Source organism: Gopherus evgoodei, chromosome 3 (assembly GCF_007399415.2).
Source record: "Gopherus evgoodei ecotype Sinaloan lineage chromosome 3, rGopEvg1_v1.p, whole genome shotgun sequence".
NCBI lineage: Eukaryota > Metazoa > Chordata > Testudines > Testudinidae > Gopherus > Gopherus evgoodei.
In genome coordinates this window covers 151851208-151869731 of record NC_044324.1, presented here as the reverse complement: position 1 = coordinate 151869731, position 18524 = coordinate 151851208, and the positions used below count along the sequence as shown (strand labels likewise).

General features: G+C 40.5%; 1 protein-coding gene across 6 annotated transcripts in view; it reads left to right on the top strand.

The window, feature by feature from the left end:
- The first annotated feature begins 9691 nt into the window (after positions 1 to 9691).
- AKT3 (AKT serine/threonine kinase 3) overlaps positions 9692 to 18524 on the top strand; it is a 283027-nt gene continuing 274194 nt past the window's right edge. For 4 of the 6 annotated variants that reach the window (XM_030557016.1, XM_030557017.1, XM_030557014.1 and 1 more), the window contains exon 1: positions 9693 to 9856. The gene's annotated coding sequence lies outside the window, so the exon portion shown is untranslated. Of the gene's footprint in view, positions 9857 to 18524 lie in introns of all 6 variants that reach the window. The other 2 variants (XM_030557011.1, XM_030557009.1) reach the window with 1 other exon arrangement.

Genomic DNA, 18524 nt, shown 5'->3' with positions numbered 1-18524 from the left:
TCACTCCACAGTAACCTCTGTTTTCAACAAGGCCAAGTAGTGAGGACTAACTGAAACCATCCAGCCATCCTCAACAAAATGTGGAGAGATACTCAGATAGGACTTAATTCAAAGTCCATTGAAATCAATGGGAAATTTTTCCACTGAGTTCAATAAGAATCAGATCAGGCCATTAGTATAATAATGGGGATCATGTAAGCACTTAGATTAGACAGACCCCATAAAAGATAGAAAAAATGGACCTTTGTCTTCAGAATTCATAAACTTTTTGTTTTGGTGAGTAAAGACCTTGTTTTCACAGAAAATGTTGTTTTTAAAATATGTTTTTTCATAATATTTTCTCCATAATATTTCCATTTGGGTGTAATATATTATAAACCATTATATGAGAATTGCAAAAGTAAGCATATAACAAGCAATCTTAGAACAACTGAAGAGAAAGAGGTCAGCGGGGAAGTAAAATTTGAAAACATAGGACTAAATTTTTCCCTTGGCTATGCATACGGCACTCCCAGTGAATTCAAGGGGATAATCTTGACCCAACAATATCAACAAGAAGTTAGAGAATAAATTAACTAGGAAAACAAAACAGAATTCTTCTTAGAAGAAAATCTGAAACACATGAGGATAGCAGGTAAGACAGGTCAACTGATTAATGTCATCTCTAAAAGATGACACACAAATGCTTCTTATAATCATTATAATCTCCACAATCATTTTCCAACATTTACCTAAAGTTTATTTTAGGGAAGCCTTGTTTTTAACAATCATCTTAAATCCTAGTAAACTGAAGAATTAATTAGCAAGCATAGAGGATCAGCAAACTAATGCTTTAGTCTGTTAAACCATCTGCTCAGGAGCACCCTGTTCAAATCTTGGCATTACTGGAGGATGGGTGAATATTATACTTTTGTCTCTTGTACTGAGTTACAAGTTGCTAGTCTTTGCTGATACTCTTTCCCTCCCCACCCCCAACTCCCCAAGCACAGGGTAAAGAAAGATATAAGAGGTTCATAACTGATCAAATTTCTGTTATCAAAAAAGTTTGGACTGGACAGCTCAGTACTCAATTTGGCAGAAAATCTCATTTTAAATATTTCTCATGTTTCACACTGGATTATTTTGCAAAACATATGTATATAAAAGGCCAGATTCACCCAGTATTCTCTGGATGCTTTGTATTGCCCAGATGAAGCAAAGCAGCTGTAAATCCATCTTAGTCAGCAAAACTGGTGCAAATGAACTGAAGCCTTCAAGTGAATCTGGCCCATAATTTTTAAAATTGTTAATGCAATGTTATTGTTAAGATTTTAATGTGTGTTTATACCAGATTATTAACCAAAGTACACCTATCAGACCTGCAAAAGTCCTTGCTGGTGTAAACCCAATCTGTGGTTATAGTCTAAATGTTAATTTTCTTTAATTTCAGTTCACATTTTAGTTCTCAGGAAATGCAGGCACTTTCTGACATAACGCAGGTCAGAGGCAAAATTAGGGAAGCAGCATTCCAGGAGCAGCTACTCAACCACTTTTATGGCTAAGCCTAAAAGAACTTTCCCACACCTCTAAGGGTCCAGAATAATGAGGGCTATAATCCAAGTGACTGATGCAAGCGAGTTACATAAAGGAGACTGTATGGCTGCTGGGAGGAAAAGAGAGTACTGACAGGGCAGTCATGTGCTGAAGTAAGGGTTATTCAAAGGATAAGGGGTTCACTTCAGATTCTCTAATTCTTTGCTACAGCAGATGGGAAAGATTATTAATATATGCCAAGGGGATGGTCTGGCCTACAGTTGGCAGGAGCTGGTTTCTTTTATCTTCAGCAGCAGCCACCTCTCTCTTCATATGCTCCTTTCCTTCTCTCTGGATACCTATGCCTTTCTCAGAACTGGGGACATGTAACCAACAAGCCTCTAAGCATAGGACATTCAGTAAGATTCCCACCTGTTCCCCCTGCCTCATAACCTTAATTTCCTTGCTTGTGCTTATGCATTATGGGCTAGATCCTTTCCCATTTAAATCAGTTGGCATTTTCCCTACCACCTTCAGGGGAGAAAGATCAGGCCTTCTTATGAGGTACTTAATTAGAAATCACTTTATGCTGGTCGTTGTGCTTTTATATTCCACAACAAAGATTTTTTTGCCAATGGCTTTGCATTTAATTTCTTAAAGAGAGAGAGAGAGTTAGAGAGAGAGAGGGATGGAGGGGGAACATTAAAGGTGGATAGAGAACACAAGAAAAAAGACTGTGATTGGATTGGATTGGATTGGATTGGGGGGTTGCTTCTGTCGTAGACTGACCTTCCTCAGATAAATCTGTTGACCGTGGACCCAATTTATATGCTCACTTTGAGGAAAAATTTCCAAGAACTTTAGAGGATATTTACATCAAGTTATGCATATAGCTAACCTATATAACTGTGTGATCATATTGTCATGACTCTTTTCCTCCCTCTCCTCCTATTGTTTGTCACACTCAATTGTTTTGTCTTGTTTCAAATTAGACTAAACTAATCCGGGCAGGTAACGTGTCTTTCTATGTGTTTGTTCAGCATTAGCATACAATTAGTACAAAAGGCCCCAACTTTTATTGAGGGCTTTGAGTAATACTGAAATAATAATAATAATAATAAAGCCATTAAATATATAAATGATAAAATGCCAAATAATATAAATGCTGTAAAAATAACTGACGTTAATCCACGAATCCTATGGTGCTCAGCATAGCTAAACTAATTACAGTAACAAGGTACACAAAATAACATTAGTTCTTCTATTGTTATTCTGATAACAAATTTGGGGCAGGGATCTCACCTTCCCACATGTTTGTAGAGTGCTTACATGTTGTTGGTCTAAAATAAATAAATGCTTATTATGTGTGCTGTGGTTGTTAATGCCAACAAGCAGAACATGATGGATAATGCCCCCTTTTAAGAGGAGAAGGAGGAGGATGTTGGCATTGAAAGGTTCCATTGCAGTTGTGAGTAATCATTTGAATGGGTAGCTGTGGGAGAGGGAGGAGAAAGCTGAGGAAAGCACAGTAACTGCAGTGAGAACACATTGCCCCGTGACACAGGGAACAGGCACTGAGGTTAATGAGAAGCAGAGATGGGAGGGGTGAAGGAAAGAAAGACAGAACCAGATAGAAATCAAAGTGACAGAGAAAGACTGTAAAATCCACCTGAACACACCAACCAGCTCTGTTATCTCTCAGTGCATTGTGGGTGTCTGATGAGGTGGAATCAGTACCCACTCTATGTTCCTTCACCCTACAAATAAGCTCATTCTTATCCCTAAAAATCTAGTTATCATGAGGAGAAGAATTTGTGTGTATGTAACAAGAAAGGGGATTCAGAGTCACAGCCCAATGGAAGTTGAGGATATTTAACACCTCACAGGATCAGACTCACTATATCTATGGTGCCATCTAATTACACAAATCATATTTGTCTAAAAAAGTTTAAGCATTGTTTTTGCAAGTAGCCCCTATAATTGAAAGTGATTTGATCTTTTATTTTTTTCAGTTTATGCATTTGGCAGCCCTTAGTGTATCATGAATATCACTGCTTTGCTTGCCAGTCATTTCCCCCTATTACCGGTGTGGGCCTTTCATATCACAATAGGGAAACTAGTCATATGTGATTGTTAAACCACATAATCTGTCATGGGGAACTCAAAAGTAAGTGTAGTAATTTGAACTACTGTGTATATTCATTTTTAAATCCTGTCCTTTTAAGTGTGTTCATGCACGAAAATATTGAGTTATTCCTATTTATTTCCCCATGCTGCTAATAGTAGCATAGAGCTATTTTAGAAGTATTTCCCTAACTTTCCTTTTTTATACCTTGTCAACATTTCCTGATTAGGCACATTGCCCCTTTACCTTTTTTACAATCCTCACTATTTTAGTTTAAAATCCTCTTAACTGACATAATTAGTCTCCCAGCAATGAAGGGGAATGAAGCTGAAGTGGAGTCCATGCAATCTACACAGCCCCTTCTTGCTACAACGAGAGGACCAATGCTCTGCAGACACAACCTTCTCCTCTCTATACCACATTCTAAGCCACCTGTTTACTGTCAGGATTAATCTATATATATAGCCTGTCACTGTGGGATCTTAGTACTCCACAAATGTATTAAATTGAACAGAAAGAGACCTTCCATCTTTGTCTCTCAGTACAGGCAAAATTTCCAAAGAGATTACCTGCCACAGTTTTCTCCTTTAGCTTCTGGTCCAGGTTCCTGAAGTTATAAATGATCATTTTTATCTTTGTCTCAGACATATTGGTGTTTCCAATATGGATGACAATGAATGGGTTCTCTTCAGATACTTCCATGTCCCTATTTGTGTAATGTGTAACATCACAGCTTCCCACTCTTAGGGAGTTAGGGTATAGACCTATTGTCCTTATCCCACTTGCAAAAAATTTGATCAGCTATAGCAATTTGTTCACCAACAAGATTTGTAATTTCCAAACAGTTATGCTATCCTCATACAAATAACCTTTTGATTGATATCATGCTTCTCTTCCCCATATATCATTAATATATACACTAAGTATAAGTAGCTAATCTGAAAATAATGTTACTTCTTCAGAAGCTATGTCATCGTTATTAAATTTTCACAGTAGGCACACTATAGCCATATTATTTCCAAAGTAGATATATCACTAAAAATAGTTATTAATCAAGGGGCTTATTTCTACAAAACATATTGAGTAATACCTTACTACATGAGAAATCCCACTAAAATCACGGAGCAGGGTAATACAAATCAAAATAGTGGTGGCATAATCTGGCCCCAAAGGAAAAAAAAATTCTATGAATGAATGAGAAATACAGTTTCTGTAAACTGTTGTATAGTAAATCTTTGCTGAACCACACATTTCACAATCCACACAAATAAAAAAATTAGATTACAATCAGGCCCACTGAGTTCAGTGAGATTACTTGTAGAACAATTATTCATGCAAATAAGGCTTACTTATGTATGTAAAGCTTTGAATGGTCAGACCCTTAGCAAGGCTTATGAACTTTGCTATTTCCAAATAAGTATTCAAACATGCCAAGGGTACTTGTTGTTGGGGATTAAGTGCTAGATCGAAAAAAGGACTTCGGTTTTACAACATTCAGCAGTTTAGCACCTTTTAGGCACCCTGCCACCCGGATCAATCCACAGTGTTGTTAGTTAACTTAAATGGGACAAGGATTTCACTCAAAAAGTTTGGCCTTTGAATACTTGCCACTGTGCAGAAGAGTCCTTATTACCCTGAAATTGTATGATATGAGATCATTTATTTTAACACTATCTGATGGAGTTTGTCTTGGGACAAAGACCAAAAAGAACATACTGGATGCACTGAGACACAGAGGCTTGAACTCCAGGATAGAACCTCCACACATATTGCTCATTTGAAACTTCAGGTGTTTTGAAGGGCTGTTGACTGGCTCTCCAAGAGAGAAGAATCAAAATCAGAGAGCAGTTTGGGGAGCCAGACTGTAATCAGGAAGGGAAGCAGTGTTCTGGTCTCATAAAATTAGCCTTTCCCTCTGAAAAGGCTAAGTAGAAGCAATACTGAAAGCTATTGTTAATGTTTATGGTATGTTTACTCTGGTTAAATACAAGTTTAGTAGTTTTTCAAAGCCAGAAATTGTAGGTATGGTCAATCAGTAGGTTGTGAAGACATCTCTACAGCCCTCAAAATCAAACTAGGTAAAGCAGAAAAGATTGCTGAATATTGCCAAAGAAGTTATAACACAGTGGCTGTTTCTTGAGTACCCCTTTATGGCCAGGAGTGAGTTAGAGGTACTCTGTCCCTATTAGCCCCTACTCGTAGACTTTTTACTTAAGTACTTTAGATAGTCTCTATTGTGACTCTTAGCACCCATTTCTCAAGCTAATTTGTCATATAAAGTTCACACAACCTTAATCACAAAATAATCCAAACCATTCTCAACAAAGTCCCAAAATCATAAACTCTGCCTGAAACCATCCCCAGCCCTCTCTTGCTAAAGCTCAGCCCTCCTACCCTACACTCACACCCTAACATCATACTCACTACCTTCCTATCTTTTATATTGGAGTCCCTGATTCCTCTCAGGTGGTACTCATCTTGTAATTGGGGCTGCCTTAGTCCCAGGCTTTCTAGCCTCTGGGCAAGCCACCCTGCTACATAAGTGTCCTAAGAGAAAGATTAGAGGGATAAAAGGGCACAGAACATAGAACAAAGCTTGCATCTAGGAAGGTGCAGGGTGACAGCTAGTCTACTAGTTGTTGCCTATGCTCAAGTTTTGGGTTCTTTTGCAGTTACTCTACACAGGAGCGGCGCCAGGGTTTTTGGCGCCCTAGGCAGGGGTCCTTCCACACTCCTGGCGTTGGTGGCAATTCTGCGGCAGGGGGGTCCTTCCACGCTCCTGGTCTTCAGGGCACTTCGGCGGCAGGTTCCGGGGCGAGTGAAGGACCTGTCGCAGAATTGCCGACGACGACCCAGAGCGCGGAAGGACCCCCCGCTGCCAAATTGCTGCCAAGGGTGGCCGCCCTCCCAAATCCTGGCGCCCTAGGTGACTGCTTAGGTTGCCTAAATGGAAGCGCTGGCCCTGACTCTACGACAACCAGAATAGCAGGGTGCCACAGAAATAGTGACCGATGACACAGTCTATTCACTTCTTTGAGGAGCTACTGAAAAAGGGGAAGTCCCTCACTGTAGGAACTGAAGAAGGTAGCAATATATGGTGTATGCTTTTCTAGAAAAGTATCTATTAATTAATGTAGGCAGTAATTTTTGCTTTTTCTCCTTCACAACTGAAGAGACAGAGAGCTGAATCTTGGTTACAGCCCTATGTGATTATTTAAGACTTTCAGAGATCTCACCAGGTCTTCCAGCAAAAGAAGGAAACAAGGACCTGCAATTTCAATTTTATTTTTTTAAAGGCAGTGGAGTAGCAAGGAAAACAAACAACATAACTACTCTGAAACATAACCCACTGTTTCCCATAAATAAATATTGTCTTTGCAGGTCACTTTTAGAACAAATGTTTCAGTAAAGAAACACTGAAAAGTTGTAGTTAGATCAATCAACATCTTTTTCCTTTTGGAGTGATAACAAATCCTTATACATGTCACTGTAAATACAATGGATGTACTTCAGCACAAATAAAACTGTGTAAATATTATGCAAAACATTAAACTGATAAAAATAAAAAGATAGCAGTATATTGCCACAAAATGTATTTTAATGAAGCAGCAGTCTGCTAACATATAGTCTTTTAGTCAATGGGGCTAGATACATAAAAATCACTCGTTCAAGTTAGTATTGCAGGATCAAGATCTGAGAAGCAAAAGTTTAGTGTTTTTTCAGTCAACGATCAAGGAGAAATTTAAGTGGAAAAAATTCTTGATCTTTCTTAGACATCTATGAGGATAAAATATATGTGAACACTGGAGAAATTAAGCAAGGAGCTAAAAATGATTGTTTTAAAAGGTACAGATTTGAGATGTTCCATAGATACCTCAACTAGAGTGAGTTTTAACATTTTCCCTTGCAGTGTTACTGCTTCACTCTTCTAAGTTTGTACAGAGCCAACTGTGCTATCAGTTTTCAGGAGAAGACAAGTGTTTAAAGAAAATGAAATAAAACTGAAAACACGTCCAGATTAGATAGCTCTTGTGTGCTATAAACCACACAATTTTTATAGAAGAGTTTTCTTTTAAATTACAATATATAGAGAAAACGGGCAAATAACACTACTGGAAAAAGTAGAGCTGTTATTAAAGAGGGATATAAATGTACTCTGTATTTTACGGATCATAAACAAAGTCCCTGTCCCAAAGAGCTCACATTCTAACTCAGAGGGGTGGTAGTATAGGGAACAGTTACTATACCCTATCAAAGGCCCTTTGTTTTCAGTTTTTACCATTTTTTTTAACTAGCTGGTTTTACAGAAGCCATTATTTGGTTTTCACCTGAATTTTAGAAATGCCAGAACTCCCCAGATCTGACTTCGTGCTCTGGCAGGCAAGAGGGCAGTTTGATCATCTGGGCCATCTAGGTTACTGGGCCACCACCTCTTCTTGAGTGGGCCCTGAAGCGGAGGAGATGGAGATGAGGGTGCCACCTCCTCACTCTGCTTCTTCTATCTCTTCCACTTTTAGGCCTGCTCCAGAAGGAGAGATGGCAGCTCCATAACCTCTTGCTGAGTTGCTATTTCCTTCACAGGAGTGGGGAGCAAAGGCAAAAGTAACAGAATGACTCGAGCACTGGTGTATTACTATGGTCAGTCCCACACCCACTACACACACACACATTATCAGCTTTACAGATATGCTGATAACTATCTGTACATCAAAGCAAATAAAGATTGGTGAATTACTTTTCAGGGTAAAATGGGTTGAAAATGAAAAACTATCTGATTTCCTTTCAAAACATAAGCAAAATAAACAAAACTTTATTTTGAACGTTTAAAAAGCAAAAACAAGATCAGGAGAAGAGAGGGACAGTTACCTTTATATTTACCCAGAAAAGTGTGAGGTTAATTATTTTTTTTTTCAAATTTTTTGTAATAAACCTGAACAAATAGCTGAGAAATTGTAAACAAAATAAAATCTGAAAACAAAAGGGCTTAACCATAAAGCGTAGAGAACACAGCAGGAGGATGGTTGTTATCCTTACATAGGGCGCGTTGGTACAAATCTAAAGAACAAATGCAAAAGCTAAGGAACCGTTCACCACTTGCTGGCTGGGTAACCTTAGCCACACGTGCCTTTATGCCTGAAATGGAAAACTGAAACCTAGGTGAACTTCTTCCACTCCCAGAACCCTTCCCAGGGGATGAGTTTCCACCCCTCTTCCCTCCGCCTGCCTCTCCCCATCCCCTCCATCTCCCTCTCTGCCTAGCTCCTTTCCCCTCCAGTCCTCCCGGCCTCTGGCCCTTCCTTCCCTCAGCCAGCCTCTCCGGGCTGTCTGTCAGGCCGGGTCGGTCGGGCTGTCTCCATCAACCCCCCCCCCCCGCTCTGTCTGGCTCCCCCTCCTTCTCCTCCCCCCTCTGTCTGCCAGACCCCCACCCTCCCAGTGCAGCGCTTCTCGCGAGAGCGGGGGGATGCCGCCGCCGCCGCCGACGGAGGGGGAGACACTCGGGGGGAGCCAGTGACGTCGGGAGTTTTCCCGAAAGTCAATAACGAGCCCGGCGGAGGCGGCGGGAGGAGCCGCGAGCGGGGGCCCTGGGGCGAGCGAGCCGGAGGGAGGAGCCGCCGCCGCCCTGACCCCGCGGATGCTGCGGCCGCGCTGCCTGGCCGGGCGCCTTCCTGTGTAGCGGGGACGCTCGCTCCATGTAGCCGGGGCCGGAGCCGCCTCCCTCCCCCCGCGGAGACACCGGCCGCGAGGGACCGAGCCCGGCGGGGGGACCGGGCAGGGGGGAGCGGGGATCCCCCTCCCGAAGGCGCCGCCCGCTCCGCAGCGTCGCCGCCGCAGGTAACAGCCGCGTCTGGGGGCAGCTGGGGTGACGGGGCCGCAGCCGGGCGCGCAGGCAGCCGGCGGGGAGGGGGCGCCTGTGGCCTAGCCAGACCGTCCCTGTCTGGGTGGGGAGGAGGCTGCATCAGCGCCCAGCCCCTCCCCCGAGACTGGTCCCAGCGGCGCCGGCCCCGGGGGCTCTAACCGGCCGCCGCCCCGAGCCGGGCAGGGGACTCTGTTGCGGGCGGGGGCGGCCTGTCCCGACACCGCAGGTTACTGCATCGCCGAGGTGATGGCGGGGCGGGGGAGGTGCATGGGGCTAGTTCCCACGCCGAAACCCCTCCCCTCACGACCGACCCCATCGCCTGGCTTGGCCTCCCCCCACCCCGGCCTGGCAGTGGATTTGAGGTAATTGCAACGTAGAAGTCTGTGTTGTTAGTAGTAAATTTTTTATCAGCTTGGAAGTTGCGCGTGTGCTAAGAATAGAAATGTGGAAGGATGGTCTGTTCGTGGCATTGCATTGCTCAAGTAGTGCTGCTGCTGCTGGCGGCTCTGGCAAGCAAGTAAACAAACCAACCTCCTCCTGCGCATCAGTCCTGCTGGATCAGCCATTATGGTGGCTGTCTTGCACATCCAAAAGTTGATGTTGAAGTGAACAGTTGTTAGTTGGTGCATTGCTCTCGGTTGTGGTTTCAAGGACTTGCATAGAATTATAGGCAGCACGGTTGATTAAAAAGGTCTGACCTAGTAATGTGAGGGTTTATTATCTGCAGGGTTAGTTATTAGCTTCTGTAAACAAAATGCAGTTTAGTCTGACAATACAAACTGCAACGTATATAGGTATATGATACTTTGGCTATTTGAGGGTTAATTGCTTTTGAATGAAAGTTTTTGGAACACAAAAGTATCATATATTTAGATTACATTGTCATGAAGTAACTAGTGGTGACAGACGGGGGGGTTTATAGAGTGTTTAATTGCTATATGTGAATTGCAATTCTCAGTTTACTTCTGGGCAATAACCACACATTTTACATCACATCTAACAGTTTTTTTCTTCCTTGAACCTTAATTAAAATGAGTGGTTTTAAAACAGGACTTTTGTTATCTTAAAATTTAAATGTAAAGCTAAGTGAATGATAAATGGTTTTAACACTTCTGGATAACATAACATTCCTAAATATAATTACTAGTTGAGTGGCTATTTGAATTTATTCTGCAAAAATAAATCTTTCTAAGATCTACTTTAGTTAAAGTAAACTTCTTATGACAAAGACATTTATTGTCAAAGTTCGGATGTAGATATCCCATAAACTATTAGCCAGTATTGATATATAATACTGCTTATAGCAGTTTGTTGTGCAGGTACTTGCTTCTGACTTACTGTAACTTTGTTTATAGAGCTGTTTGAATTTAGCAACCATAGTTGGTGCATATTTTGTATATATTAAAGAAAACCTCTTACCTGCCTACAAAAAGTAGCATAAAAATGAACAAGCTAAACTTTTTTTAACAAGCAGAGTGCTTTGCTTTTTACTTTGTATAGCTCCACATGCATAACACAGTTTAGGGCAGTCAGGATTGAAGTAAGAAAGTGTGCGTACAAAAGAAGAAAGTTGCTTTTGATTTTTTGAAAGTATATTCATTAAGGATATTCTGTTTGTAGGTCTCTTGTTTTCCTGCTGGGAGTTTTAAATTGACCCCAATATCTTTAATTGGATTGGGCTGTTAATTATAGAATGTGTGTGTGTGAGCTGGTTGGAGGAGGCAAACATGGAAATTCAAATAAAAGATTCAAAGGAAAACTTTACAGAGCTAAATGTTTTTCTTTGAGAGGGGTGTGTGTGTATATATATATATATATCTGGTTGGTCCAAATTCTTTCTCTCATATCAATGCATAACATTTGCAGATTTTTACACAGACTAGTAATAATCTTTTGTTGTAGGTGGTTTCTTCCCTGGTTCATCTCTGTTTGTTATAACTAGGTTGGTATTAATGTTGCCTTGAGTAGATTCTACTAACTTTTATATAGCTGTATGGAAAGTTAGTATCTTAGTGTTTTAGTGTATACTTTTGTTTTACACAAAACCAAATTAAGAATCAGGAATGTTTTGTTGCAGTTGTTACATTTTGTCTGTAGGAAGCTGGTAGTCTCTCAGCAGGTTTTGATTTATTTTGTTTGGACTGGAACTATGATACAAACTCTAGTTCTTCCTAGAAAAGTTATATTGCTTTTGAAACTGAAACAAATTTTATGGTGAAAAGGGACTGTATTAAGATGAACATGAAAATGTCTCTGAAGTTGAACTGTTTATAATTTAAGCTTCTGTGAACAGGTTTATAAGAAACTATATATTGATTTTACAAAAGCAATTTCAAACTGAGTGCTTCTGTAGTTGTTACTCTTAAAAAACAAAACAAAATACGCCCCCATCCCCAAATAGTGCCTTCAAAATGCCTAGAAAACGTGTATCAGGAAACAGTTTGCAAAGTGCTCTCTCATTTCTTGGGTACAAGTCTTAATGATTTAAATGAGTAAATAGCTAATAATCCCTCTTGTTCCCAATAAACATTATAAATAGTTTTTAAGTAACTTTTTAAAATGTTTCATTTTTAGAAGCTCTTGTTATGATACCAGTACACTAATGCAATGATTCCTATTAAAAATAACTTGGAAACCTTGTTTACTTTGTGCCATGATTAACATAACAAAAATATCGGTTGCTTTAATCCAGTTTGACTGTTCCCATCCGTGATGCAAATCCAAAGTACACAGTTAAAGTACAGTTCTGTTTTGCAATACAGAAGGGACCTAACATCTCTTGCAATCATCCAAGGCTTTAACGTGCTTCTAAAAACTATTACTAAACTTAAAACCAAAACAAAGCAACTCACTAAAAACATGGGACAATGGAAACATCTTGTAACTGTGTTGGAAGAGAACTGTGTTGTAGCAAAGTCTTGAAACATATTTCCGTTTCTAGTATAGATAGATTCTAAATTAGCTGATATTCTGTGAAAGTGTAATGAATGATACTGCAGTTGCACTTTTGAGGATGTTAGCGTAAGCATGTTAGTGAGTATTAAAACTCAGGATTAGTTTTTCCTCAGACTCAATTAAACATTCTGTCTTAAAACAATTGGGTTTTTGGTTTTTGTTATGACGACTTGTAAAGGGAAATAATAGTACATGCAGATTCCTAAAATGACTGAGCAGGCTTAAATATTAAAATTTCATATAGTTAAAATCTCTGTATGAAATATACATACCCTTCATTGTTTTAGATATTCCATTATGTTTTATTTTGGAACATTCCTGGCTTAATTTTGTTTACTGTTTACAATTCTTTTAAAATGTTTGGATTACTTTTTGTTATTACTGGAGAATGTGTTAATTCATGGAGAGTATGTATTTTAAATAAAAAAAACGGGGGATTTATGTTGTTCAGCTAATCTCACTAATTACGAAGTGTGTTTAACAAAACTTTTGTCTCAACTAACACATTTTCCTTTTGATCTGTACTAAACACATTCACAGCATCACAAGTTTTCACTGATAAAGTTTTGATATCAGTCACTTCTTTTGTAACAGATTGATGTGATACATGAAGATTGGGACTGCACTTAAAAGTAATAGGCAAAAAGATAAGTTGGCGGGGGGGGGGAGTTGTTTTAGGTGTCAAAATCTAATGAAAGCAAGAAAACAGAAAACTGCAGGCAAAATGTTATGACTTCTTATACTGTGAAAACCTCCTTTAAGTGCTGGCTTACTGCATTCTGTGGAACAGTTTTAAGGAGGTGACTAAAGGAATCTGTTTATTCTGAAGAGAAAATGTAGTAGTAGTTTAAACTTGAGGAAACCCTAAATATATAACAGGAGAGAAAACAAAAATACTGCATAATTATGACAGCATACTGACTCAGCATGATAGCCTGATTTCATGGACCTCATAGACTCAATTTCAGTATTTTCACTGTAGTTGAATTTTTGAGGTATAGAAATGGATTTCAAGCTGGTTCTGTTGAGCAAACTGATCAGTCCCTGTAGTTGTTAATTAGTAGGTGCACCACAAAGCTGAGGAGAAGTTAAAAATCTTACGAACAGGAGTTGGATATTGTTAAAAAAGAAATTAGAGTGAGAGAAGCGTATACCAGATTCCAGTGACGGATTTAGAGTTAGTGGGGCCCTGTGCTCAGCTTCATTTTTGGGGGCCCCCTCAAGGCCCAGCCAAGAAAAAGAATATTGTTTCTTATCTCCCTTATCCCTGTACTACATTCTTTTATTCTTCATCCTCTGCCTATATTATAAGTAATAGGAAGTAAATGAAAATAAAGTGAGGGATCTTGATTGTTTTTGTAGTCAACTTTTTTTTTCACAGAACATGTGAAAATTACCCAGGGTCTCGGCAGACCACTTAATGATCTTTCCAAATATTGTTTGTGCCGTTAGCTAACTATTGTAAAGTGCTTTGGATAAGAGTGCTTTATTAAAAAAAAAGTAAAAAAAAGTTGGGGTGTGGGGTCTGGCCACGAGTTAGGGTGTGGGAAGGGCTCAGGGCTGGGGCAGGGGCTTGGGGTGTCGAGCGCTTACCTGGGGCAGCTTCTGTTTGGTGCGAGGGGTGCAGGTGGGGGTGGGAAAGTGCAGGAGCTCCTGTTTGGTGCTCAGGGCAGGGGTGGAGATTGGGGGGTGCAGGAGTGAGGGCTGGGGCCGTGTGTGTGTGGGTTGGAGGTGGGGGATACTGCACGGGGGAGATCGAGGCTGAGGCACTCCCAGTTGCGGCCTCTGGGTTACCTTACCTGGCTGGCAGCTGGATGCGTCCTTGACGCAGCCAAAGGGAGCTGTGGCGGCGGTGGCAGCATGTGAAAACTGAGATCCCCTGGCCTGCCGCTCCCTTCCCTTGGCTTTTTTCCAGGGGACTGCCAGCAGCAGTACACGCCAGGGACTGCACCTGCTCTGCCTGGTGTCCAGAGGAGCAGGGCAGCAGGACAGGCACAGACGAACACCCCACCAGGGGAGCACGCACGCACGCCTTCCCTATAGCATGCCCCCAGCCTTCCCCTTGCCTGCCTGCAGTGGCACACAGGGCTGCCAGCACCAGCCTGCAGCAGGAGTCCTGGGAGTCAGCAGGAGCCTGGCTCACCAGCTGGGAAAATGCACTGCACACCGTGCCTCTAGCACACTCTTACATGGCTCCCTCCCTGCTCTTCTCCACATTTTCTGCCCCCACAGTGGCCCCCTCCCCCTCCACAGGGGGTCTGGATGGTGCTTGGCTGGGGGCCCCATGCCAGGGCACTGTGTGTTTCATTGTAAATCTGCCTCTGCTAGTTTCAGCACTTAAGATACTCAAAATTTGTGTAGGCTCAATTTCTTTTCAATTTCTTAGTACCATTAACACACTTTTCTGTTTAGAATAGATAGTGGTTCATTTTATTTAAGTACAGTCTCTCCTATTTATTTTTCATGTGTCCCCTTTTATTTTAATGGTCAGGTACTGATCTTCAGGGGCATGCTCAGGAATTAATATTTTATCACTTTTGGGAAGGCACATTAAACACACACATTATAGAGATTAAACCATATCACACACTCACATAGATCGTATGCAAATAAATAACAGTATATTCACCATTTCAACAAAATGTACCTTTAATCCACCTTGGATACAAACTCCTTAACATTATGGGGCGGGAACGTGTGCAAATCAAATAGACACACGTACATCCATAACCACACATTATGGGGATATGTGTGTAACCTCACTGAGTTTGCACACTGCATATTAGGAGGAAATACCATAGTAGAAAAAGGTGTGTGTGGGGGGGTTTCAGAGAGCTCCTCCAGGGCCCAGGCAGGGGGATCCAGAACGCCTGTCACCCGGGGGCTGCAGCAGGGAAAGTGAGCTCCACCTGCACCAGGGCCCCAGTGAGGGACGCAAAGCTGCTCTGGCCCTGGGGCTTTTGGGAGAGGAGGAGAGCAAACTCCTTCAGTTCCGGGTCCCCAGCGAGGGGCGCAGAACTCTTCCTGCTCCTGGGCTGCGGTAGGGAGAATGAGCGAGCTCTTCTCCCCCAGGGCTGGCAAAGGTCTGCGCTCCCCGCTGCAGCCCCACGGCCATAGGAGTTCTTGGATCCCCCACTGATCATAGAGGAGGCCTGTGCCACTGCTTCTTCCCAACCCTTGCGCACGTGCCTGTTCAGGGTTAGAAACTGTGGTTGAAAACAAGTAGTAACAGTCCTATGTTTTTTGAGTTGGTGACCATAGTAACTAGATTTACAGAGCAGTATGGGAATTTGAAAACTTACACACTCAATATGCAGCAGCAGTCAAAAAATCAAACAGAGTGTTGGGAATCATTAAGAAAGGGATAGATATTAAAAGAGAAAATATCATATTGCCTCTACATAAATCCATGGTACTCTCACATCTTGAATGCTGCATGCAGCTGTGGTCTCCCCATCTCAAAAACATATATTGTAATTGGAAAGGGTTCAGAAAAGGGCAACAAAAATGATTAGGGGTATGGAACGGTTTCCATATGAGGAGAACTTAATAAGACTGGGACTTTTCATATTGGAAAAGAAACGACTGAGGGTATGGCTACACTTGCAGCCATACAGCGCTTTGCAGTGCTGTAACTTGCTGCGCTCAGGGGTGTGTTTTTCATACCCCCGAGCGAGAAAGTTGCAGCTCTGTAAAGCGCCAGTGTAGTCAAGGCCTCAGTGGGGATATGATTGGGGTCTATAAAAGCATGACTAGTATAGAGAAAGTAAATAAGGAAGTGCTATTTACTCCTCATAACACAAGAACGAGGGGCCACCAAATGAAATTAATAGGCAGTAGGTTTAAAACAAACAAAAGGAGGTATTTACACAACGCATAGTCAACTGCAGAACTCTTTGCCAGCGGATATTGTGAAGGCCAAGACTATAGCAGGGTTCAAAAAAGAACTAGATAAGTTCATGGAGAGTAGGTCTATCAATTGCTATTAGGTTGGTCAGGGATGGTGTCCTTATCCTCTGTTTGCCAGAAGCTGGGAATGAGCGACACGGGATGGATCACTTGATTATTACCTGTTCTGTTCATTCCTTCTGGGGCACCTGGCATTGGCCACTGTCAGAAGACAGGATACTGGGCTAGATGGACCTTTGGTCTGATCCAGCATGGCTGTTCTTATGTACTGAGGCCCCAGTCCTGTAGGCCCAAGTATCAGCATAATTTTACTCACTTTATATATTTTAACTTTAATTGAACTATGTACTCATGTAGGTGAAGTTACTTGTATGCACCATTATTTGTAGCACTGAGGCAAACCGCCTGATCCAGGTCCACTGAAATCAATGAAGGTCTTTCCATTAACTTCGGTTGGTGTTGAATGTTTAATGAATAAGTGTGCCAGATTTCCTTTCAGAGGTAGTTTAATACCATAACTCAGTTTTCCTCAAATTGAAAGTCTAAATTTCTGAACACTATAGACTAACAATATTTGAGAAGGCAGAGTTTCACTTTACCAACAAGCAAAATGTCTATTGAATTCTAATTCTTTTTTCTTTGAAAAGTATAATTTTTTAATATATAATTTTTTGGTTTTTGAGGGGAAAATTGGATGTTAAAGTATAAATATTAGAATGAGTTAATGGTTAAATGTTGGACAAATTTAAAATCTGTAAACAAAAGTATAACCAAAATTAAGACAAATGCCATTAAAAAGCAGTTAATAATAGATTTAAAGGCCAGAGTTGACCCTGATGATCATTTAAATCTGACCTCTTGTGGAACACAAGCCAAAGATCCTTACCCTCAAGCCCCTAACTTTTTTGAGCTCTAGCATACTTTTTAGAAAGATATACAGTATTGATTTAGAGACTTCCAAGTGATTAGAGAATCCACCAAATCCTTGGGAAATATACCAGTTGAGTGTAGCTCTTTAAAAGGATCCCCGATTTTTGAAGAAAATTATAATAAATAGGAGCTATTAGATGGATTTAGCTGAGAAGTTAGAGCATGGTTCAATGTTACCAAATTAAAAATCTGGCAATTTTGCAAGCTGTGAGGGATGGGACCTCTATGTTAGTATACAACTCTGGAAATATAACTTGAAGTATCATTGCACCATATCCCCAAAATTAATAAATACAACTTTGAAAATGCAGAATGTAATCTCTTAGTGAAAGTTTTATTGTACTTCTCAGTCTGAAATAAAGTGTTTTGAAAAAAAAATTAAATTTAATCTGAGTATTTTGCTGTACTTAATTTTGTTGTTTATAATGGCTCACACACCCTTGGATTTTACTTTTTAATCTGTATAGTGGCAACAGGGTAGTAGGTTCTTTATGCTTGGTTAGATAATCAAGTTCCAGACAAGTAAAATGCACATGTATGAACTTTTGTATGAGAGTTCAGTTGGACTGCTCACCCACACACACGTTTACATATGCGTGTGTGCAGGATCAGAGCCTAAGTAGACAGCATACAAGCAGAGAGCTTGGGAGAAGAGAAAGGGGTGAAGCGGAATGGTGAGGTCAAGTGTGCTTGATAGCTTATTAAAATCCAGATTAATGGGAATTTCTGGATGCATTTAAAATCAGTCCACTTAAGTGCATAAATATGGATTTAGATTCCTGATTTTAGGCATCCAATCTTGAAAATGCTAAATCTTTGCCTTAAAATTTATTTTGCTTTGCTATTATGAATCGTTACTAGGCCTTTTTAAAACAAAACTTTATCTGTAATAAAAATGACAAATTGGTGTTCCAATTTTAATTTATAGTGTGCTAACTATATTACATGCAATTTAAAATTCTCAGTAGAGAATGCTGAGCATAGTTCTGATACTTATCGTTAGTAAAATAACTCACTTTATTTAAATAAACCTAATACCACTACTAGGTTTAATTTCCTAGTGCCTTTTCTTCGTTGACATCTAGTTTTAACTTTTGTTAATTTAAGGATATTTGTTTAGTTTCAGTTAAAAAGAGAAACTACTTAATGTTTTCCAAGACTCTGTTTTATTTTGTATTTTTTTTGGTAAACTGGCAGTTTAAAATTTAAAATAGCATTTGTCAGTAAATGTTTGAC